Raw genomic sequence first — 24,699 nt, forward strand, 5'->3', positions numbered from 1 at the left:
AAGAACGTCATAATTTCACGATTACATTGTCGAGCGCTAAGAAAACTTTGTGCTCTCTGATGATCTGTTAATTGCAGATCGCTTTCACACGCTAAAACACTGTTTTTCCCGGCAAATTTATTTCGCGAGATAAAGAAACTTTGCATATGTAAGCTTTCAATGCAGTCTCATTAATTGTAAACTACAATGCTGATTGTGCCTCGTCCTAAAAATTAATTTATAATTATCGCCAATGTAGCTACAAATGTGGCGCACTAAACATTATTCTTTCTGTATTTCACAAATATAAGATTCGAGGTATATCTTTATTTTTTTATTCGGGAATCTCTCGCAATTCATGAAATCACTTTCAGAGAAAATACTAAGATTTATACTAACAAATATATCCACGAAGTTCGATGCAAAGCTTTAAATGATCAAAAGGAATACAACCCGGAATAACTCAGCTGGACTGGCTACCAGCTGTGTGTCTTTGGGTAGTATCATTGAAATCGCTGCGACCAAGTCGCGGGATGCGCCAATCGAGAGGCCAAAGGGAGAAGTCGACGGTTTTCTCGCGTAAAAACTGAAGATGCCATATGATCGTATGGATGATGGGCTCGTACGCCGCCGACGGGTAGGCGGCGAGCTACCGAACGTCGAGTTTAATGCAGATTAAGGAGTGCGGGGGCTGAAGGGTCCTTTGTAGAACGCGTTTCGTTCGGTATTAGCTGGAAGTAGCTCGTAGAACCGTGGTATTACCTGGAATTACGTCTCAATCTACCGTGGCCGTCGACTAAACTAATATTAAAACTTTTAACGTAGTTAGAGCGCGGCCGTGGTTGCTTTACCGTCCGTGAAGCTCCACGCTCGCTCTCTCTCCTCTCTCTCTCTCTCTCTCTCTCTCTCTCTTCATCTCTCTCCTCTCTCTCTCTCTCTCTCTCTCTCTCTCTCTCTTCTCTCTCTCTCTCTCTCTCTCTCTCTCTCTCTCTCTCTCTCTCTCTCTCTCTTCTCTCTCTCTCTCTCTCTCTCTCTTCTCTCTCTCTCTCTCTCTCTCTCTCTCTCTCTCTCTCTCTCTCTCTCTCTCTCTCTCTCCTTCTCTCTCTCTCTCTCTCTCTCTCTCTCTCTCTCTCTCTCTCTCTCTCTCTCTCTCCTCTCTCTCTCCTCTCTCTCTCTCTCTCTCTCTCTCTCTCTCTCTCTCTCTCTCTCTCTCTCTCTCTCTCTCTCTCTCTTCTCTCTCTCTCTCTCTCTCTCTCTCTCTCTCTCTCTCTCTCTCTCTTCTCTCTCTCTCTCTCTCTCTCTCTCTCTCTTGTCTCTCTTGCTTCTCTCTCTCTCTCCCTCTCCCTCTCCCTCATCTTTTAACTTGTCTCTCTTTCTCTCGCGCAGACATACCATCCTCTTCTCTCACTGTACACGCGTGAGCTGCATTGACCGCTACTGAACTTTGATGTGTTTCCTGCACAAAATTCACCTCCGAAGTCATAAATTAGCTACCGGAGACCGATGCGTTTCTCTTTGGCTGGCTCCCTCGAACCTGCACCAATACCACGGGCCACCACTTCAGCGGGCTCAAAAGCATCAAAAGCAAACGCCGGACAAACCTCATCGGTCTGCTGGCGGCGAGAATTATGTAATATAACGTTCAATCTGTATCGTCTTACTTTTTTAACATACCTCGCGCATCCACATGAAAGCTCATTTTTTTCCTTCCCTTTTTTCCCTTTTTTCTTTTCGAAGGGTTGGACAGCTGTGGTTAGTGGTATTTCATATAAATGTCAAGTACCGCCGATAAATGTGGTTTCAATGAAGAGCTTTATGGACGATATGGATTGCATAACCGATAAAATTTAAATCTGTTTTAATCAAATTTTCATTCTTTTACTAGTTCATTTCGTTCTAACAATACGAGATATCGATACGATTTAATCTAATTATTTACGATTTGAAATGTAAGTTAAAATATCATACGAATATATTCGTATTCAGAGATTAAACAAAGCCATACTGTCGATTACTATTGTATTATTATTATTATTATTATGATTGTGTTGATTATTTTTTGACACTTCTTCACATTGTTTTTCTTGATTACTTTCACTTTAGCGATCCGCAGCCTGTCTTTAAAGTGCGTCCGCTGTCTCCGTTCTCACCGGGACAAGAACTTTTTATTCCGACGCTTAAGAAACGGCCGAGTCTTGCCAGATCGGAGTTACTCCATTTAGAATCTATTAAGTGAATTAAGTTCCACCAATGAAGTAGTTCTTCTCGCTTCGCTTCTCTATCTTTCTTTCTGCCAACCGTCGGCAACTTTTACTCCTTCCAGCTTCCTTCCAAAGTTGTCCGTGGACGGAGCGTCGGCCAGATGCGGAGAGACGGGGTGGAGCAAATCGAAAATTTACTTTCAAATTCACGCCGAATAATGTGAGGAAACGAGCACAGCTAAAGGCAAACGTCCTTAAACGCGACGGTAAGATAGAGCACGTTGTACGAACGAAAATAAAAAAGATCTGTCTCCCGTAAAGTGAAAATAATGTATCAATGCCTTGCGGCTGAAACAATTAATGTCGTTTCGCGTGTCATTCCGCAATGTTCGTGAGATAAAACAAATGTCCAGTACATGTGAATGTATGACACTTCCTTTACGTTCAAGCCGCAGGAAGATACTGGTCGCTCCAGTTCCAAGACACCGAAGCATTCATGCATTCATATCTCTTGTCTTACCAGACGTGAAAGATCAACGTTAGAACTACGCGCGATAACGTTTGTCGATATTCGCCGCGCGTTTTACATGTGTTTTCCACGCGTTTTGCCGCGACTAGTGTACACGAGCACGTACGTCGGTATAAGGACTGCCAGACATATACAGATCCATATTCATGTGAATAATTAAAAAACTAAACCAGTGAAAAACTCGATAATAGTCACTTAAATTAAACGCACGTTATCGGGATGAATAAATGATTTTCCGTCATCGCGTGTTCTCTTTCTATTTATTTACCAAAGTCCGAAGCTTTGTAATTAGCATGAGAATTCGCATACGCTTTTTATTAATGCATAGATTCCAAACATAACACATGCTTCGCTAAGATGACAGTGATGACAGTTCGACTTATATTAAAATTTATTATATTTTATTAAAACACATTATGCATCACAATATTCTGAAAAGAATTGTGAATAAAAGACAAATGCTTAAAGCTGCTCGATAAATTCCTTGATTCGCATCAATCCCCTTTCATCCCTCGACAACATCTTATGTCGTTGTTCCGGCGACGCTCGCGCAGCTTGTTTAATTGCAATCAATTTCCATAAATCATTCGCCACGATAAGCGTGATGATAATGTTGACGGATAATTCGTATCCAGTGCACGGTGATTTGATGCTTTAATGAACAATTGCGATATTTACTTTGACGCACCAAGACCGGTCGACTTTGGTCGAAGTTTCCTAAATGATTTAAACTTGCAACTGTCCTTACAAGACGATATCAATACGGTTGTATTGATATCGTCGCTTAATAGAATTTATTTATACTCTTGAAGCCGCATTAACTGACAAATTAAAGGGAAATGGAAAGTAATAATGAATGCAAAATCATCCTACAATAATTAATTCTACATAAGATTGTAAATTAACAAAATAATATTATAAAAATCTAGAAAATAAAATGATTAATCACTACAGATAATAAATATAATTTTCCATCGCTTTAAACAGAAATTATATTAAAAAAATTGTAGTTATATTACTATAATTTTTCATAAGATATTATTTCTATAAACGTAAAATATTAAAAGAAGCGAAAGCTGATTATTCGACGCATAACGAAGTAATGTGTGCCATTTTCATATCGATAATCTCTTAAAAAATTAAGACTGCAAAAACGACGATCATAGGAAACATCCTCGCGGTCGCAAGCCTCGAAGAGGAGTGCTGGAACGTCCTACCCCGGCGATGTTTTCATCCCTCCCCGCGCGCGCGTCCTACCCTCGAAATCCTAGAGAGCTTTTCCGTCCCTCTTTCGCTTCCTCCGGCCTCGTCGTCCCTCCTCGCCGGAAGCGTCCGCGCAAGCGTGGCCCCCACTTCCACGAAAGCTCTCGGGAACTCATCGAGATATACAGGGAAAAGCTCCGCGTTCCACGCCTCCCACGATAGGCTTACTTTCGTGTTACTTTTTGCCGGCGAGGAGGACGACGCCGGCGTCGTCTCGTAGGTGGTCGTGGGGTCCATACATGGATCCGTGCCCAGGAGGAAAAAGCCCTCTTCCTCGTCGTGTCCAGGGCAAAAGAGAGCTTTCCTACTCGCCGCGCTGGCTGCCTCCTCTTTTTGCTCTTTCTCTTCGTCGCGCGCGTGACCACCGTCCTTTCTTCGGGGTACCGATTCTCGCTTCGTCTTTTTGTACTCCGTTGCTGTTTCCGAGCTATCGCGAACAATAAACGGTACTCTCAAAATTGTAGACGAAACGAAACAACGGCTTTCCAGAAGGGATCCACTTCAAGTGAAAAATATGAGACAAGTACTTACCTGATATATATATAATTGTTATTGATAAATCATTGTTCGAGGACAAATCTATGTGACAATCCAAATCGGCATCTGTTTCCCTCATAACGTATAAATAATTACTGTACTGTCAAAATCATGGCTTTACTATACACGTATGGTAAACAAATAGAATAATATCTTTCTTCAATAATCTTACAAATCAACAAAAAGAACTAAATGCTTCATCTTAAAACCGAGGAATTTAAAACTGTATTTTTACTTTTCACTCAATTGGTAGAAAAAAGTAAACCGCAAGACGATGAAACGGTAATTATGCAGGCACTAATACTTCGCGCACGGAAGTAGGAAAAATCCCGGAGCGAAGTATGTTAATGGCCGAAAGTGAAATAAAACGGCCGCGAGGTCACTCGAGCGGCAAAGTTCAAAGTCCAAAGTTCGGTCGCTCCCTACTCCCCTCGACCACCTCTCAGCTCCCCTTTCCTCAGAGACGCTCCCGGACTTTCCGAACACTTCTCACAGGAGTAGGATCACCAGGGTGTACTATCAGAGAATTCGCTGTTAAGGAAATGAATAATAAATATGCTGCGTTCTTTCAACATTCAATATTCAAAAACCATTGCTTGACAAATTCGATAAATAAATGCATTTATAGGAAACTTGACTAGTTCCCTGTAGTCTGCCATTTAATCATACATTAAACATACATAAACAATGCTTATTAAAATTAAAATAATTTTCAAGATACAAAACTATCTCTAATGTTTTTTTAGATATCTATTATAAACTCTTGTTACCTGTATTACCAATAATTATATTTTCACTAATTCAACAAGAGAGAGCATAAATTTTTCTGTTTTTTTTAATTCTGTTTAATTATTATTTTCTGAACTACAATTATCAAAAGAATGAAAATATTTGCTTCAGCAATACGATGTAGTTACTGCAATAGCGAGATGTCTTGACAGAGAACTCGTCAATGTTGAAGTTTGCCAAAGGGGTTACTGATCTGATTTCGGGGGGCGTTCGACGGTAGCTTTTAGGGACGACCAGTGCAAGATACAGGCAGATATAAGAAGGCAAACATGGAGGACATGTCTATATATCTGTATATGCGTATTTGTTCGTAAATACGGAACTCAAGGCGTTGCGTACGAGAGCAAATATTGGCGAGGGAAGAAATAGAGAGAGAGGGAGGGGGATGAGAAAGAGAGAGTAAGTGAGAGATGCGTGGAGAAGCGCGTATACAGTCCCATATATCCATCGAGGGAAAATGATGATGCCTCATGGTCCGAGGTATAAATCCATCGGTTTGTTTTCTATCTTAACTCTCGCTCTTCATACCACCTCGAGGCATCGAGAAAGCTTTCCCTGAAATCAACCTCCGCGATCTTGCCTGCAATTTTTATTGTCCCAATCGCACACACTGCTTCAGTCTAAATTACGGATTTGGCCTTGGTCTCATTTTAATCAGGTAGCGCTTGTTTTAATTTAAAAATTGCATATAATTGCGTAAATTCTCTCTCTTGTACAAGCATTATTTATACATGGATAAACTAACACATAAACTAAAAATATAATCATCCAAACAACAACTCCGACATTTGTTCCCGAGACGTAATAATTTTATTAGTTATCATCTTGCAACAATAACTACATTCACCGACAACACGTCCATTTCCAATTTTAGTTTGTTATAATGTTTATATAATATGTAATATGTTAATTTACTTAAAATAAATATAATTAAATGTTCAGAGCTACTCTCTTTCATGTTGAAGTACAAAGTTTAAAAAATATTGAATTTGACAACAGTCAGTAATATCGTTACAACATTTAAATTAATAATAGCTGTCTTATAAAGCAAAGAAATAGCATGTACTGTGATATATCGCTTCACAGTTATTTGGCAGTTTCTTGACGATCGCTCCGCGAAGAGCAAGTATAATTGCAACATTAAGCAAGACGTTCCATTGAATGTTAAATGATACGAAAATGAGGAACGACGCGGTCGGAGGGCAGAAAAGGAATGCCGTCGACGTTTTCTCCGTCGATGGCCGCTATCGCAATATTAATTGACGCAAGAAATTAGCTTCGCGATCCCTGAGAATGATTGATCGCATAATGAGAAATCCCTAATAATGACCTCGGCGTTTTGGGGTCCGGAGAAACCATCGTGGCGGAGACGGCGGCGGTCGGGGGTGAAAAGGTATTAAGAAACGACATTAGATTATAATTTATATTAAAATCTGTGCAAGGAGATAAAGAGAGGAGACACCCACCGACGGTCGATCTCAACCCTTCGCCAATGGCGTAACACCCGTCCTAAGACAACAAAATGCGATACTTTCAAGGTGTTAACATTAATATTATGATCGTCTCAAAATTTAAAATACACACTTTAACACTCAACTTCAAAAAAAGTGATATTTATTGAATAAAAAAGCCAAAAATTATTATATATTGCGTACTAAAATTAATAAAGCGCATATGTATCTGATAATCATAATAAAAGAATTAATTTTCCATAGAAAAGCGTTATACCGTTGACTATCGATTATTTCAAAGATAATTTTAGCGTATGACGATACAATTAACGGAAACAAAGAGTGGATGTATCATTTTAATTAGTTTCTACGCCAATGGGGAATAATCAAGGGGTGGTCCAAGGGACGGTTTATGGCGGAGAAGCGAGAAAGAGAGACAGAAGCTAAAGGTACATCGCATAGAGCAGGCAGCACGATAGAGTATTATAGTGAAGCAAAGACGGAGTAGGGACAGCATGCTTAGACGTAATGGGATACAACTTTGGACTTATTCTCGTTAAGATATTGAGCGTGCAACGATAAGATGCTCGGCCTAACATGCTACACTTTAGAAAGGATTTTCCAGTCAAAACATCAGTTTTGATGAAGAAATCATCTGAATTTGCACAATATATAAGGTTAATTAATAAATATATCAAGATAAAAGTACTTTTTCGTTTGTTCCTGAAATCTTTCAAAGTATCAAATACTACAAGTATCAAATATTTTAGATTAAATATAGAAACAAAAACACAAAATTAAAAGATAAAATTTAAAAAATTGATATTTTCCACAATAATTATAATATCAGTGATACCATTATAAGTATAACATTGGAAAGAAAAATCTGAATGTAATCTAAGCTTAAGAAAATTCTCCAAAATTCAAATCTCATACTTCATACGATTCAAATTTCAAAACGCTAGATAATATAAAACAGATTTTTTTGTCCGTGCGAATTGTCATCGATACCCGTGATTTTGTCGCTATTATTACCAATAACGAAACGTGCAATTCAGCCAATCGTTTTGGCCGAGTGTAAGTAGTCCCCGTCAACGACAAGTGCGACGAGCGAAGAGACCCTCTTTACTCGCCGCCGACGGTACGAAACGAGACCCGCGTTACATCCGAGCGACAGGACGATATCATGAATTATAAAATGATGGTAAAAGCGAAAGTTTCCAGTGGTTTCGCGAATCCAACAACGTGAGAGGAAGAAAGAGAGAGGCGAAAGAGAGAGAAAGAGAGATGCCGCGGCGAACCAACCAACCAGTCAACTAACCGACCAGACAGGCTTCTCCTAATTTAATGAAATAGCGAAGGGTTAGGCTTCTAGCAGGTGAAGCGCCAAGCAAATGTTTAGGCAAAGTAGTTCGGCTATACGATGGCTATGTTGCAAACGTGGTCGTCCAGTGCGTTCGATTATACATTTGTGTACTCAGTGCTTCCCTCCTCCTTCGTGTACGATACATATGTACTTTTCTTTTTTTTATTTTTTACACAAGTATATTTATTAGCAAACTCTATATAATACGTGAATTCATACTTCTTCTTTTGATAATAACGAAATGGCTTACTAAAACATAAAAAACACACTGGATTTGATACTTTATTTTCTTATATGTTACTCTTTCGCAATACGGAAACAAGAATAAGTGTTATTCCAAAAGGTAAGAGAAACTTAATACAATATGTACAATATATATATTTTTAATTCGCGACATATCAGATCACATTAGATATTCTCGTAGTTCTGCTCAAGATATAAATAATTTGTGTATATATTTGTATATATTTTTAACAGAGTGACGAAATATCAATCACAAAATATCAACGGCATCATCCTGCGACTATCTGCGCGCTCTCTTCTCCTCACTTCCGCTTTATTCGCGAGAAGGATCCATTAAAATGGATGTGAGATGCTTTTTGACGATGGCGATAGTGCTGGCTCGCAGCATCCGTGCCACCAGCCAGCCCATCGACCTCGCTTTCTGCCTCCGAGCGGTGAACATGCAAATGCGGAACCGGTTACGCGAGCGTTTTCACGTCCGGAACGAGGCGGTAACGAGAGAAATCCGACGAGACGTCTCCTGGATAATTTCCCTCCTAGGGCACACAAGAGAGTGTTCTACGCACACTCGATTATCGGCGTAACAAAAGGGCAGTCCCGCGTCGTTCATCGTCTATGAATCTGAAAATAGTTTATAAATAAAAAAAAAGAACTTCTAAGAAATGCAGTCGTTATTTTCTTATCTGCATTTCGAATATCGAAAATGGTGGAAAAGGCTTCCAAAATTAAGTTACTTAATTTAGTTATAAAACAATCCATGTAAAAAAGTTTAGTGTTAATTTTTCTAAATACAAAGTTCCGTTATTCTAGTGTAAAAATAAAACGTGATAGAATTTCACTAGAATAGTTCAACGAGTGAATTCCGCGAAAGGCGGAAGAAAATCGCTTCTGAAATGGACATCCTCACGTCAGTACGCCTCCCTAACTTCAATCTGGATACTCGGCACAATACCGTTCTCATTCAGGAGGTCTGGTCAAGCGACGATGGAAACGAATGGGAGGACGAGCTCACCGGTGGTAGTAATCTGGAGGTATTCCCCGGACAGCCACGCGCGTCCTGTCAGGACGGAGGCGGAGGAGAGGAAGGGGATGAGGAAGTGCGATGACTGTACGATAGGCAAGGAGTGTCAGACCGGCGTGGAGGAGGACGGGCCGCGAGAAAGTGAGTTAGAAAGAGAGAGAGGGAGCACGGTCGTGATTACAGTGCCGTGTATTCAAATGGTCAGTCCGACCCACACCAATCACAACGAGCACCCCCGAACATCCCCGATACCCTTGTCTAATGCCAAAGGGACTAACACCGAGTGTACCCGGTGACACGAGAGTGTTCACACGCACGCACGCACGCACGCACGCACGCACGGACGCACAAACGCGAGCACGCACGGACCTCTCGCACGTCGAATCGAGAAATGGTAATATGCAACTTGGCCGACAAGCTTCCCTCCGTCGACTGGAAAATTCGAAGGACCTCCCCAGAGATCTGGCTGGCCGTTGCAGGACATCGAAAGACCTCGAGTCCTGGCCTTCTATAATAACGGCACCCTTCGTTGAAAAGCGTCACGCTATTGCATCGCTTGATATGTTGCTCTCGCGGAAACAAAGAATTCGATACCTTTCGATCTCATTCTCGTCACCTTAGGTATAATATTTTATAATAGATAAGATAACGTACGTTACGAAGTAAAAATAAAACTTCTAAATTCGATATTCTAATGATCTGAATCTTCAAATATTTAATTCAACTAAACTCGTATAATCGTATTAAAATTATATTGGTCCGATGAAAAAAATATGTCAAATAACGTTTGGAAATATTCCTGTAAATGATCGCGTTGCCGTGACCAAGGCAGCTCGAACTAATAGTTTGTAACGAGCAAACATTATGCAAATCAAGTCGATCGTCGAACTCGAAAGATAACCTCCTTGTTGGCAGGCGCGATAACTAGTGGTAGATGGAGGAGATCTAGGAAGACGAGAAGGAGACGGTGAAGATGGCGAGAGGTCGTAGGACGACCCTAGTTAGTCCCGGGTCTATGAATCGTTAATGCTAATCAGGATCGCCAGGTCTGCGGACGAGGTGACGTCAGCCCTTCGTCAGAGATATGGACGCGACGAAGGGACTTGATCAATTAACCCTTCGCGATATAGATAAACTTCGGAAACCATTGGCTACGTCCTTTGGATTCTCATACGATTAGCTAAGTATACAAACGCAACATTAATATTGGAAACCACGTCTAATACAAATTATGAAAGTAAAAATACTTAGAAATGTGATCGAAGTAAATTCAATTATGTTACATTTAAATATTTTATCAAACTGATCATTTGCAAAATTTGATATATTAATAGAAAAAAATTATCAAAAAAAAAAAACTAAAAATCTACTGTCTCTCAACATTATTGAAGTTATTGAAATAATTACATAAATATATTTTATTCTGTCTTCTTATATATTATATCTATATCCATAATATAAAAAAATAAAATAATTTTTCTTATAAAAAGCGTCAATTACGTAGATTATATTAGCATGATCAGTCATAAAAACACGTACGATTCTGACATCGATCAATATCATACATCTGGACGGAAGTACAAATTAGTAGAAGATCATCTCTTTTCCGGAGATTCAGCAGAATGTCGCGATACCGTAGAGCAAACATTTCGCGTAGCGCTTAGGGTGGAGATATGTCAGAGGCCAGGGGTTGGTCCGTTCAGTTGCGACGTCGCCGCGAATCGCCTCGCAAGTGTGCCTTATCTGCCGACGAGAATATAAATTTCGTCGGAAGGTCGACGATGCGTTACGGAGAGAGCGCGCACGCATACGGCGATTCGCCATCTCCCATTATCCGTTGTTTGCTACGGGCTTGACCACAAGATTAACGCTCGCAGACCATCGGCCATTCGTTTTATCGGTCGTATCACACATACGTGCGTATCAGAATCTATCGTCCTAAAGAAACCTACACTATTCCTCATTTAACATCAAACTATTTTGAATTAACAAATTTTTGATAATAGGATATGGAACATAATGTGCACCAATAAATTATTACCAATCAGAGAGTTAGTATTTAAATTTATCTTTTTACTTCTATCAGTCACATAAAATAATATAAACATATTTATTTCTTTATTTAGATAAATTTAGAAAAAATTTTATTAAAAATTAAATATTTATTTTATAAAAAATTATGTACTATGTCCATTGCAATCATTTTTTTGCAAACATTCTTATTTTATTAATAAATTGAACAAATGTATGATTAAAGCGTGCACTGGACATCTATTGGATATTTGATGCTGCACAAGGATAAGAAAAATCAAGGTGGGGCTTACTTCAAATTTTATGAACATGCTGCATCGACTTATTTCTCGCGAACTCTGACGAACTGGAGAATGTATTGTTGGAAAGCGTGAAATGAAAAATGTGAGAAATTCGCCGTTCCCAGACACGTGCAGCTGACGATTGCGTCATGGTCCGCGAAAGGTACCGCGTGCAACGAATATGCAACGCGAAAATATAATTGTGCAACGTGATAGCAGGAGATATTTATCTTTCAAGGCTTACGGACGCTCGACTTGGTACCATCCTCGTTTGCTGTTAATAGTAGCGAGCAAAGTTAATTTGCGCACACGGACATTAAAAGCATTGTCCTGTACCGCGAAATTCGTGGAACATACAAACTTTACGTTCTTTTTAAACGTTCCTCTAAAAATATTGATGTTTTAGAAAATTAGTTTTAACAATTTTTTCGTACATAAATCATGATTATATAATCACTTAAGTAATGACTATATAATTACGTAATAAATTTTTAACAAATTTTAAAAATGTTAAAAAATTTTTGTAAAGTCATTAACGAATCAGTATAATCAACAAGATTTTAACTTCATCATAATAATAAATCATAAAATATCACGATAGTAGTATCAATATTGCTAAAGAAAAATTAGTTCTAAACATTCGATTAGGATGTGATCTTCCAAAGCTCCATGCAAAATTTGCGAATCACTGTATATATAACAGAAACCTGCCTATGTTGAATCAACGGCTGTTTTTTTTTTTCTGCAGCCCCATGTGCGTGATATTTCGAGAACGAGTAAATATTCGGTACTGACCAGCTCAACGCGGACCGACGAGTTTTGGCAACGCTGAAGGGGGTTAACTAGCGGGCTAACGAATGCAATATGTCGGAGCCAGGCTGAAAGCAGGAAATCGCTACAACGAGCCAGAGATCGGACTGTTGGTCATTGTGAGCGCGAAAACGCAGCCTCCAAAAAAATGCAGCCGAACAGCCGGCAGCGATTTTTGTCAGTTATTCAGTTATTAGTTTCATTCAGGGAAACGCTGAGCTATACGCGTGTTCGATGCCCTCCAGACGCGAATATGCCGCGTTTGCTTTGTCGTGGAGCGAATTCCCGCAGAAATTCCGCCTCCTTTCCATATCGCATTTTATTATTTTTTTTTTTTTGTTCATCGGTTCATAGAACAAAAAAATTAATGATCCCTTTCGTTACGTGGAATATGAAATAAGAAACTCGCGTCCCGATGAATAATTATTATACTAATTTCTGCCCGCTGCACTTCATTATGCCGCGGTTGTTTAATCAGCAGAAGCAATTATGTCGAACGCGGTGAGCGTAGGTAAGTCAACGTTCACGTACAAAATTCCCTTTAAAAATTTCGGAATCTCGTCGACACGATGCGTTAAAAGAATAATTATTACAAACAAATAGATATTTAGAGAAAATGATGATAGTACTGGCCAGTCAAAACGAGATAACACATCGTACGATCGATAAATCGTCCTCATTATCGGGATCGCCGATTTCGGTTTTCCAGAAGTGCGTACTTCTTCCTCAAGCACACTCAGAGGGATGGCGAATGGCAGCGGGGAGAGTGGCAAAGGGGGGTAGCGATAAATTCCGCAAGAGCTGCGTAAGAGCGGGGGCGGAAGGCGGCTCGTCGATAATAAGGGGATGATCTCGCGATAAGGACGGCGGCATTAATTGAGATTCCAGATAGAGTGTAGTAACTTTTGCTCGGAGCCGCGAGCTCGGATAACGATCGCCGGAACAATGGCAGCTGCGGCCGCATCTGGGCTGCATCGAAAGAGCCCGTGAGAGAAGAGACCGTCCTCTCGGACGAGCAGACAGGCCGCGGGAAGAAAGGAACGGGGCGCTGCCCCGCGAACGGAAAAAGAAAGGAGACGAGGGAAACGGACTTTGCCTCTTGATGCCGCAGGAGAGTCCATAAATCTATTCGCGGGCGATAACTCGAATCTCGTCCTTCCTCTTTTCTACCATTCTTTTCGTCTCGCTCCGCTTTTCCTGCCACTCTAGCGATTGGAACATTGATCGTAGCTGTACCCGAGCGATAATATCCTTAGTATCAGATATAAATTGCGAAAGAAACTCGTCTCTCTAAGCTGGAGAGCGGCCGCGGTAGAGAAAATGCAACGTTATGAGTTATATTACCTCTATCAAAAAACAATTTTGCTTGTCCTATCGTAAAATAAGGTAAGGTATTAATCTTATATAATAAGAAAAGAATTGAAACAAGTATGAAAGGGGAAATAGAAAAACGAGGAAATAGATACACTTCATATCAACGGTGAGTGACTTGAATCAAATATAAAAGGCTTTAAGGAAAAAAGGATAATATAAATTTTAATTAAAGAATATAACTAGAAAAAATAAGCTTTCGCTATTCTGCTTTATTAAATATATACAGTTTAATTTTTATTCGTATTCTTATTTTTAAATTAAATTGCATTTTTTTATCACTTTTAAACGTTTGTTGCACTATATTATTATAAAAATGTATGAATGCATATATGATGTTTAAATGTATAATGTAAATGTGTGAGTGCAATGTATTGAGCTTGGTTTCGTGAGATCGTTGAGCCTAAATGCGGAAGTCATCCTTACGAGATTAAAGCAAAGGATTCAGGATTCTGCAGCGTGCTGCCCTCGGACGACGCTGGATTGAAGTCGAATAGTCCATCTACTATATAACTAATAACAAACAACTTGCTTTTCTCTGTATTTTTTTTAAATTATGATTACACAAAACTTCATTTATTATGAAATCATGGTCTACCTATATAACAAAAAAAAAAGACTATATTCCATGTGAAAACTTAACTATAATTTAAGATCCTTATTGAGCAATCACGTAAAAATTTAACTTAAAATAAAATAGATCGTATATAAATGTAAAAAGATCATCTTCAACAATTTTGTTGAAGACAAATAAAAAGAAGTAAATTCGATACATCAGTATTATCAAATGTTCAGAAATGTTGTGTACTATCAATCTAATTGTGTACACAATCGTATTATCCGTACGTATTATCCAAAACATTATGTTATGTAAATTTGATCAATTAATTCTTCATGATGTAAATAAGCTTCAAAAACTATTGGCTACATCTTTCAAATTTTCATACAATTAGCTAAACATACAAATGCAATATTAATATTATTTAGAACGGATTTTAATTAAAACTTATGCAACAACCATTACATAAACGATTAATCAATAAAAAAGAGATAAAGTTATGTAACAAAGTTGGCGACAATAAAGCATATAAAAGGTAGTGTCAAAATATGATGTAGAAGTTATTAAATCTAATATCACACATTGCTGTTAATCATAATTAAATTCTCTCTTTTTCTATATTCTTCATAATTAAACATAATTTATCTAAAATACATCTATATATATATATATATATATATATATATATATATATGTGTGTGTATGTATATATATATATATATATATATATATATATATATATCATTCATATATATATATCATTCTGTTGTATATAAACATTAAGATATAGAGAAGTAATTGTATTCGCATCTCTGTATATAAGCGCTGTAACATTACATCCGTATCTACATACATACTACGTAACGACAGGGACACGTAATAAAATATATACGCGCAAGATGTTAAGCATCATTGAGGCCTCCTGTTTCCCATAGATTCAATCTGATAAATTTCACTGGGCGGATATATTCAGGTAACGGAAAGCTATTACAAGGCGATATCTATCGAGGTAGGGCGGACGCGGGAGGGCCGCCTGGAGAGAAATAAAGAGCGATTGCCTCGGTAAATCAGAGCCCTCCACCCGCGCCATCGGGACCGCCACCGCCACCGCCACCGCCACCGCCCTTCGTGCTCGCCCGGAACACCTTCCTTCCGCCGAGTCGTCGTGCTGCATACCAGCCGCGAAACGAAGAACACGAAGGACATACGTATCGGAACATTAGCGGACCTCCGTCGTCTCCGGCTTCGTCCCGTCCCGTCTTCTCGCTCGTACGTTTCAACCCATTCGATGCCCTTACGAGCGCGACGAGGGACGGCATTACCGCGCGCGCTCACCCCCGAAAGTATTTCCCGAACAGCGATAAAGCACTGCGATGTATCATCCGTTGCGCGCGACCGCGCGCGGCTAATAAATTCCTGTCGAACACGACCGGAATCCTCCTGTCCTCATTTCGTCGCGCGGTTACACGAAACTGCCGGGAATTGTTTATTCTCCGGCTAACTAGTACGCAATTTCCGGCGGAGAATCGACGATCGACAAGAGCCACTCCCAAACACACATGAATAAAGAAGCGTTTACATTATTTTGGAGACATTATTTTGGATCAATCTCACGTTTCCAAACGATTCAATTTTTATAATCGGGAAAAAAATAGAAAAGCTTTTTACGTTTCGAATGTTGTTCGAAGATCAAAAATGTTTTCAAACATAGCAATGCAATTGATATTTTTAACAATAATTTTGAGTATCTTTAATTTTTTTATAAGATCATTTCAAGCTAATACTTGTGTTATCTCCAAGAACAAAGTATCTGGTAATTTTTCAATATTTATCAGAATGTCTCACGAGAGACTATCGCAAACGGTCATGGAAAATGGCAATGCTGTACGTGATATAGTTCGGAACGAGAAGAACATATACGCGCAGCAAGCTTTTTGGCCATACCATCGCTAAACCCCGTCCACGCTCACGTAATAATAAATCGAGCGATCGCCATCGATAACAACTGCAAAGATACGCCGTTATCTCGCGCAACGGACGGTCTGGCCGTTTTATAGATAATTTATTGGCTGAGCAATTTGTAAGGGTCCGAATAATGGCGCAGAATCCAACGAAATCCTGCCGGCTATACCAACTCGCTAAAGACACGTGAGTTTATGGCCAGGGTGAAAATCCCCCGAATTCACTTACTGCTTTAGTTTCAGATCTTCCTCAATAATTCATCATGCATGCAGGGGACGCGTAAAATTTCATAACTGTTTAGTCTATATTTTCTATAGTTAAAATTATTTTTTATCATACGATACATTCTTCAACAAAATTATTAATAAATGTGAGGCGCTCTATTACTTTCGCAAATCTTATATATATTAATTAATATTATATTTTTTTGATACCAATATAAGATTTAAGATTTCATATATTATATTAATAACTAATGTATATTTTTATATAAAAGATATAATAATAAAAATCTAATAACGTGTTTAAATACACGCATATATAAAGAAAAACAAATAGAATTATTTTTAAAGATAATTTTAATACTCATATGATATTATAACTCAATGCATTCAATTCGTAATAGATAAAAGAATTCTCGACGAAGGAAGAATCGGAAAAGATACCAGAAATTTAGAAATGAAATAGTACAAGCATCTGATGAAAGTTGGTACGTTGCTAAATGAATAAATGAGTAGACAAAAAAAGTGCGAAACTGCAAAGTACAGATGATTGTTCAAGTAATGTTGACATTACTTTTTTAAAAAGCCTCGGTTTATCTACTCATTAGTGATTCATCTTCGTTCAAATATTTCTTGATAAATCCACGTGAAAGTAAAGAAATTAATATATTAAAATCGCTCCATATATTTGTCTTAAATATTACTCAAACGCAAAGATCAAACTTTGTTAACTTTGGCTATAAGGAACTTTTTGTTAAAAAAATGCTTTTCCCAAATATATGCGTGTCAGTCTTTTTTTTTTATTAAAATTAACCTGTGATTGCGATTTTCACCTATCATCTTTACAGCGAATCTTTGCGTCAAAATTTCCGCGGGATATTCAGGACGTCGGAGAAACTTGGAAATTATAAACTCGTCAGGCATTTACGAGAAACGATTAAAGCCAGCCCACATCGTCATGGATAACGGTGACGAGAGAGGAGAAAATGGACGGGAAGAGAGAGGACGAAGAGAGAGAGAAAGATAGAGACTATTTCTATCGCGACTAAGCCGACGGTAGTCGCCGCACGCACGTTCCCGAATTCTGCCTCTGTCCCTCTTATCCCTGTATCTTTTACCGTCTATATCCTTCTCTATCATATGAAACGATTTATCAAACTAGCGCCAGTATAACAGCTTATTCATGTGCGCGCATTCTCTCGAAAGCGCGACTTAACGATCTACCTTCTGCGTTCTGACACAGGATTTTTCGAGAATCCTTAATAGTTTCCGTTGATATCTCGCGACAGTTTCATCATTGATATTTTTTCCGGCATTCAATCGGCGTCATAATAGTTGAGTATTTCACAAATAATTTTTAAATATTTATTTTTAATAAATATCGCGAAAGTAATACAGACAGTTATATATTAATGCGAATATTCCTACGTAAATTATATATAAAGTTGGGCTTGATATATTATCGTACTAATTTTTTAACGTAATTTGCTGTACTTTAGCACGAAGAGATAAATTTATACAAAATAATGTAAATCATATAATGGAGAATAAAAATATTATTATCTTCATCACATTCTATAAGAATTATAAAACTATAAATGCTACCAATGACGACATATCCTGATACAATAATTTAGTTTTCTTTAATATAGTACTGTAAATAATGAATATTTATAACAAATATATATATATATATATATATATATATAATACGTATATATACATATTTGAAATCATAAGATCAAAATTAATCTAAATTTAAAAAACAAGATACAAATTAATTTTTTTAGTTCCTCTTTTCAGTTATTGATTATATGCAAGTACTGATCAACTTAAGTTCAATAAAATTACACAAGTAGTTGTATCATTCCAAATTACATTTGCATCTTTCTGACTGATCTTCCTGATGTCAAAATCGTGCAGAGGAGCAAGAAGAAAGATACTTCCATGGACCATTGAGATTTATTGCTTGTGCTTCCTGCTTGCTCCGCATCAGGATCGATTTCGCTTGAGAAGAGAAGGTCGCCTTGCAGGAAGAACGGAAACCCGGGAAGGTCTCATCTCTTTGCCTCCCAGTACCAAACACTGAAGCTTGTGTTCTCTTCCTCTCACTCTTCCTCTTCTTTTCTCTACACGCGACGGGATACAAAAGTTTTCCAAATATCGGATTGACGTATCGCTTCGAAAATAGCGGGGCGCGTAAACAACCGATATGTATTCGCATCACGCGGAACGTCCCGCGGGATGTCCGCCTTCTGGATGCATCCGCGTGTCACACGACGACGGACGCCGCAAGAAGAAAAAGGAGCAAACCGTCGAGAGGGTGGCAACACGTCAGAGGAAAGAGAAGCGCCGCTCGACAACGACGGTTTCGCTCGGTGAAGTGGAAGTTTCTTGCATTATTATCATACAAGTCTGAAGCACAATCCCGAAATTGATCGATGCAGCTATCTGATCTGTTTGTGGTTTATAAAAATATCCAAAAGAGGCTGTGATTTATCTTGTTTTCAGTTACAAAGCAACGCGTATGTCGTATCAATGGTTTGTTATTGATATTGGACTACTAAAATAAAGTATAAAAGCAAGGATGATTTTTGCGAGACATGAATTATAAAAAATTTAAAATAAATCTCTAAAAAACATTGCAAAAATAATATATTAACCTCAATCAATATAAAAAATATTTCTAAATCTATCAAATTATTTTCTTTTTAAAAATATTATTAAAAAAAAGTTAAATAAAGAAAATTAAGTAAAGAAAATTGGCCTTTCGTTACTCTACTAGTCTTTTTGCTATAATTATAATCTCTTAGGGATTATTCATAAACTTTGTCATAAACATTCACGTAGTTAACAGATTTTTTTATAAATATATCGTATCTCTCCTTGATGGTTTTAATAACTTTGGTGATTTAACATTATTCGATATTAGACATTCAACACAATTATATCTTTCAATATTGTTCAATATCGTCACTCTTATAAAAATAGCTGATTGCAAACAGGGCAATAGTTGTTTCCATGGTCGTGGCAGACGTAAGAAAATAACACCGACAAGCAATAGACATTAAGGGAATCTCAAAGTTTTCAAAATTATCGGACAAAGTCGCGCGAAGATGACGACGAGCATTTAGACTCGCGAACGAACCGGTCGCGGGCGGGCTCAAAACAATACCCACCAAGATAACGTAGCTTTGAACTTTGTTCTGCTTCAAGCTCGATAAGTCGGACTGAGCCCCGTGGCGTAAAAACTGCGAAAGTTCGTCTCCAGTTTCTTTGGCCCCGTTAAACAAGTTCGTGCGACGGTGTTACGGTCAGACCTCGCTTACCGCTACTTCTGGAGTGGCGCGGTTGCGAACAATTTAAGGATTTTTGTCTAAACTTGTGCGGAACGCTACGTTTAATTACGAAATAATAGTAAAGATTCCCGAGCGATGGCACAGTCGCCAAGCAGCCCGTTCGTTTGTGAACTTCTCTCATAGTTTAGCACTTTGCGGAATATGGTCATAGCAAACTGCTTTCAGAGCGCTTCTCGGCAAATTATTCCTGCGAACACTGATTCGCAAAGGCTTTAAGACATCAAGGCAAAATAAAATCATAATCTAACAAGATAGCAATCGATCGACGATGTAGTTGTACTCGTTACAATTTTCATCGATAATGAGATAAGTCGTTTTTCCAAGCATTATTTGAACAGAGTTTCGTGACTAAATTCGAAACGGAGTTAATCTGGTACAAGCACTCTACGCGAGTCGTAAGAAAGAATAAAGAAGGAATTACATGCGACTTCGTAAAATCAAATATCTCCTTAATGCTGCGAAAAACTGCTCATAAAACGGAGCTATCAGAATGGTCTATTTTTATAACGCGGCCGTTAGATGAATAGTTTGTAAGAACATCAGATTGTGTCGAGTTTACGAGTCGCTTTGATAGGACAAATTGGAACTTAATAATCTACTACATTATCATTTCTTTTTGTAATCTTTCTTTGTAATCTTTGAGAAAATAATTACTTTTCCTATACTACTTATGAAAATATATAATTATGAAAAAAGTTATGTTTCAATCAATCTTGAATAAATTACATCTATTTTAATGTGCGTAAATAAGTTAATATTATTAGAAAAATATTTATATTATTATTATTATATTACATTGCAATTTTAATATAAATTTTTGTACAATTTACAATATTTGAAATAAAAGTATACTATAACTAAAGCGGCTTCTCTTCTCTAATCGATATCCAATTTGTCAAACTTGGTCCTCATGCTAGATACTCTTATGGCAAGTATCAGCAAGATTAGTCCCGAACAGCAGAGAGGCTCATATTAAGAAGAGGGCGGCAAACTCATGCACGCGGGAGAGAGGCTGACCGCATTAGTTCCAGCTCGTGTGTACAGGAGAGAAAATGGTAGTAAAGGGCCAACTAATCATAAAGGACGCGGTAACGAAGTGAATTAATCAATGGATTAAACGCGAACTACGTGCAGCATGTGGGGCGGGGGAGAGGAGATGAGGGAAGAACGAGGGGGACGAGTTGGACGAGGACGGCCGGACGGGGGCGACCCTGACGTCTCTCGTTTGTCACACAAATAACCGAGCATTTGGCGGGGAAACGTTCATCCAGCGGTATTCGCTCGATGGACAAACTCCATGGAGGATGACGAATTCCTATGGGACCGTGGGCCGCACGTATAACCCCGGTATTTCACCGGATGCTCGCGTATTCTTGTCAATTCCGGGGCCATGTAATTTGGAAGCTAGAGCCCCGAACACAAACGCGCTAAAACGTCGTATATAAATCTCGACAGTCAAGCTCTCGCTGAAGTCGGAAGTTAAAATATTACTTGTTTTACATATAATTATTCTTAACATCTATATATAACATCTCGTAATCTTAATTAATAGTTTTTCAAAATGTAAAGTTTATATTTTTATTTATTCTTAGATATATAAACCAATCATCTCATAATATTACATGTTCGTAACATCCTTAGAGCAAAATAACTTTTGAGATAGATAAATTATTTATCTAAGCATTCTAAAATCAAAATTAATATTAAAACCCTTTCCAAGATGACGTTTAATTATACCAAAAGTAATGAGAGATGACTCATATCGATATGTAAAATAAGACATTATCATTCACATTGGGAAAATGGTTTTCCGCAGACCGCGAAAGGGTTAAATTACGTAGCATTACCTCGGGCGACGACGAACTATTTTCTGCGTCAGAATCCTAAAATCAATCTTGGCGAATGACAAGAGAACTTGCGCGTGATTAGTCCCGGAGGAGTATCTCCCTTGCGGTTAATTCCGGACTCGCTGCTACTGGAGGACGATACCTCACCTTCATCTTCGAGAACGGCGGAGAGAAGAGTGGAAGGAACGGGAGGGGAAAGCGCCAGAATCCAATATGAGGCAACACCGCAACGTACCAAACATCCGTCGGTCCTCATCTTCTCCGTTTCCTACGCTGAAGACCGCCAACGTGCCGCCGGTATAGAAGACATCCGCAGTCGCGCCGGCACGCGATGAACGACGATGTCAAATCCACGGTCTTTGATGGCAAAGTTTTCCATCCGGTAAACATCGGCTCGCGGAAATGGATTGCGAGTTTCCGGCGCGTGTGAGACAGATGTTAAAGCGATTAGTTTTAATCGTGGAAAAAGAAAGAAAAATGGATAGCGTATATATTAAGGAATACGAGAGGAAATAATTTCAATCTCATGTAATAAAGTAGCTAGTATACTTTTTTTCAAATTTTAGCAATAACAAAAGATATTTACTTCGCAAACGCTCACGTTATTACAGAAATGATATTTAATAGTGAATCATTAATAACTTTCTGTTTTGTTAGAACAGGGACAATATACTAAATGTATCGAATAAGGCGTAGCAGAAATGATTACGGAGAGATCACTTGTAGATTAACTCAGTTGCGAGGAAATGGTGGAATATCAAGCGTTTCTTGATATTCCGAAAAGGGCTACGGACGAAGTTTCCCTGACGGTTTTGATAGAAACTGACAATGCTAGATAATGTCGACGACGAAGACGACGATGACGACAACGAGGAGGACGTCTGGGTCGAGGAGAGCCGCCTAATGGCGGTAATGGCTAATAACCTTCGAATCTATCCATGCTAATGACCGATGCCCTCTCCAGTCAGAAACCACTTGTACCTAATACGCTTAATACCCGAGGCAACTTGGCACTCAAGCCAAGTTCAGAGCCTGCCGCGGTGAGTCTAGCTTGAGTGCCGGGAAGACACGCGTCACATTACCTATCCAAGCGCTAACGCCGCCGAAAGTCCCACGACCTGGGGCCAAGATAGCAGATAGGAAGGAACGAACGGACGGCAGCGGTGGCGATGACGGCAACGCGAAAGACAGAAGAGTCGATAATGACGTCACCTGGCGCGCGCCGAGAAACTTTCGAAGAGTTTTAATACCCCGGCCGACGGCAGTTCCGCGGCTCTCTTCTCCTAAACTCGATGAAATAAAGAGGCTCCTCGCTCATTCTGACAATTCCTTTGTCCCTGGCACACTCACGCTCGGTGCGTAAGTACGGGAAGATTAAAACTTTATCATAGAGGAGGACTAAAAGCCGCACAAAACCATGCTGCGAATAATAAAAGTCTGAAACGGAAAGGATACGATTAAGAATGTATGTATAATAGTAAGTAAGTAGTAAAGCTTTTTGTGTAATAGATAAATCACAATACAGTCACATAACACGAAAAGATGGTCGAAAAATCACTTCCCGTTCTCGTTCTGAATTCATTTTTTAATATAAGATTATTAAGGGTCGCGCATAAAAGAGAAGAACGAGAGTCCAGATCGGAATTTTTCATAGGGCGGTCGAAGGACCGTCAAAATGACGAGCTGTCAACCGTGGGACGACAGGAAATTATTGAGCTAATTGCTGATAACTTGGGACGTTCAACGAAATACTCGAGTCAAAAGTGAATAGCGTTGGAGAGAGATGGAGGACAGGAAAGGAGGGTGTATCGCGGCGGCAATCATCAGGAAGAAGAGTTTTTCCTCTTTTCCAACAACGTGGTAAAATCGTCTCCCTCCTCTCCTCTTTTTCTCCCTTTCTCTTTTTCTCCTGACAGAAATATGCGAAGCCGCTCGCGCGCGCTGTCAGTCGAAAAGACTGGCTTTTCGGACGCTTAATTGGACAAAGCCCCAACCTTCCTTAGCGAGGACCGGGCACTCAAGCCTCAGTCGCAATATGCCGAAAAAAAAAAAAAAAAATATGAATCGCTTCTCGTAGAAAGCAAGGGAGGAGCGTATGAGTGGAGGACAGTACGCCAGGCAAGAAAGAAAGAATTATCAACAGTCACAGAGCTAAATTCTAGACGGGGAAGGGGACATAAAACTCGCTGAAAATTACAGTCGAGCATGATTTAACATTTCTCTACCAAGTAGAAAGCTATCTTATTCCAAAAGTCCTTTTTGCAAGTAAATTTCAATCTCAAAATCTAGTAGAAATTTCTGCTTCTATGGCAAAGAGAAGCAGAAACATGATGAAAATGTCTCTTTAAACCACAAGGAAGTATCGTTAGTTACGAAGAAAGTCCCGATGAAGCACGATACAGAGACGGTGGTAGCAAGGGGTTGAAAGGAAGGTGTCCCTCCACATCTTCCATCTTGTACTCCCAACGCCTGCCCTCCTCCTCGAGTCTGCTCGAAAGTTGGCTCACCATTAAGATCCTCTATTTGCACTGTCGGCAGCCACGTCGTTTGATATTAATGTTTTTCTTGCGACGTATTTCGTGCGCCGGTAATTACCAGTGCAAACAGTCGGCATGAGGAAGAAAGAGAAAGGAAAAAAAAAAAAGAAAAAAGCGAAAGAGCAGCATGAAGCAGTACAAGTAATGATTTGGTGTTTTGCGCGACCTGAATTAACACGCGCGAAGGAAGATCGCATTATCAATTGATTCATTTCGCTGAAGTAAAAAGTGTTTAATTAAAAATATCGAGCAATCACATTTTTTCCCAACATTTTCAATCTTTTCTTTTACATAAATAACGATTAATGCATAATTTGCTTAATGCCAACTAATTAATTACAG

At 38.9% G+C, this 24,699-nt stretch overlaps 1 protein-coding gene and 1 pseudogene across 6 annotated transcripts in view; one reads left to right on the plus strand and one right to left on the minus strand.

Annotated features, from left to right (window-relative positions):
* The window catches only part of LOC105427985 (uncharacterized), a 4,269-nt pseudogene extending 304 nt beyond the window's left edge, over positions 1–3,965 (plus strand). The window contains exons 2-3 of the transcript XR_016139906.1: positions 1,366–1,619; positions 2,303–3,965. The product of XR_016139906.1 is annotated as an uncharacterized LOC105427985 (transcript). The remainder of the gene's footprint in view (positions 1–1,365; positions 1,620–2,302) is intronic.
* The window catches only part of LOC105427986 (uncharacterized), a 278,359-nt gene that overhangs the window by 175,734 nt on the left and 77,926 nt on the right, over positions 1–24,699 (minus strand). The window lies entirely within an intron of this gene.

The sequence above is a fragment of the Pogonomyrmex barbatus genome, unplaced genomic scaffold (genome assembly GCF_055798465.1).
Source record: "Pogonomyrmex barbatus isolate J1 unplaced genomic scaffold, ASM5579846v1 scaffold3, whole genome shotgun sequence".
NCBI classification, from domain to species: domain Eukaryota; kingdom Metazoa; phylum Arthropoda; class Insecta; order Hymenoptera; family Formicidae; genus Pogonomyrmex; species Pogonomyrmex barbatus.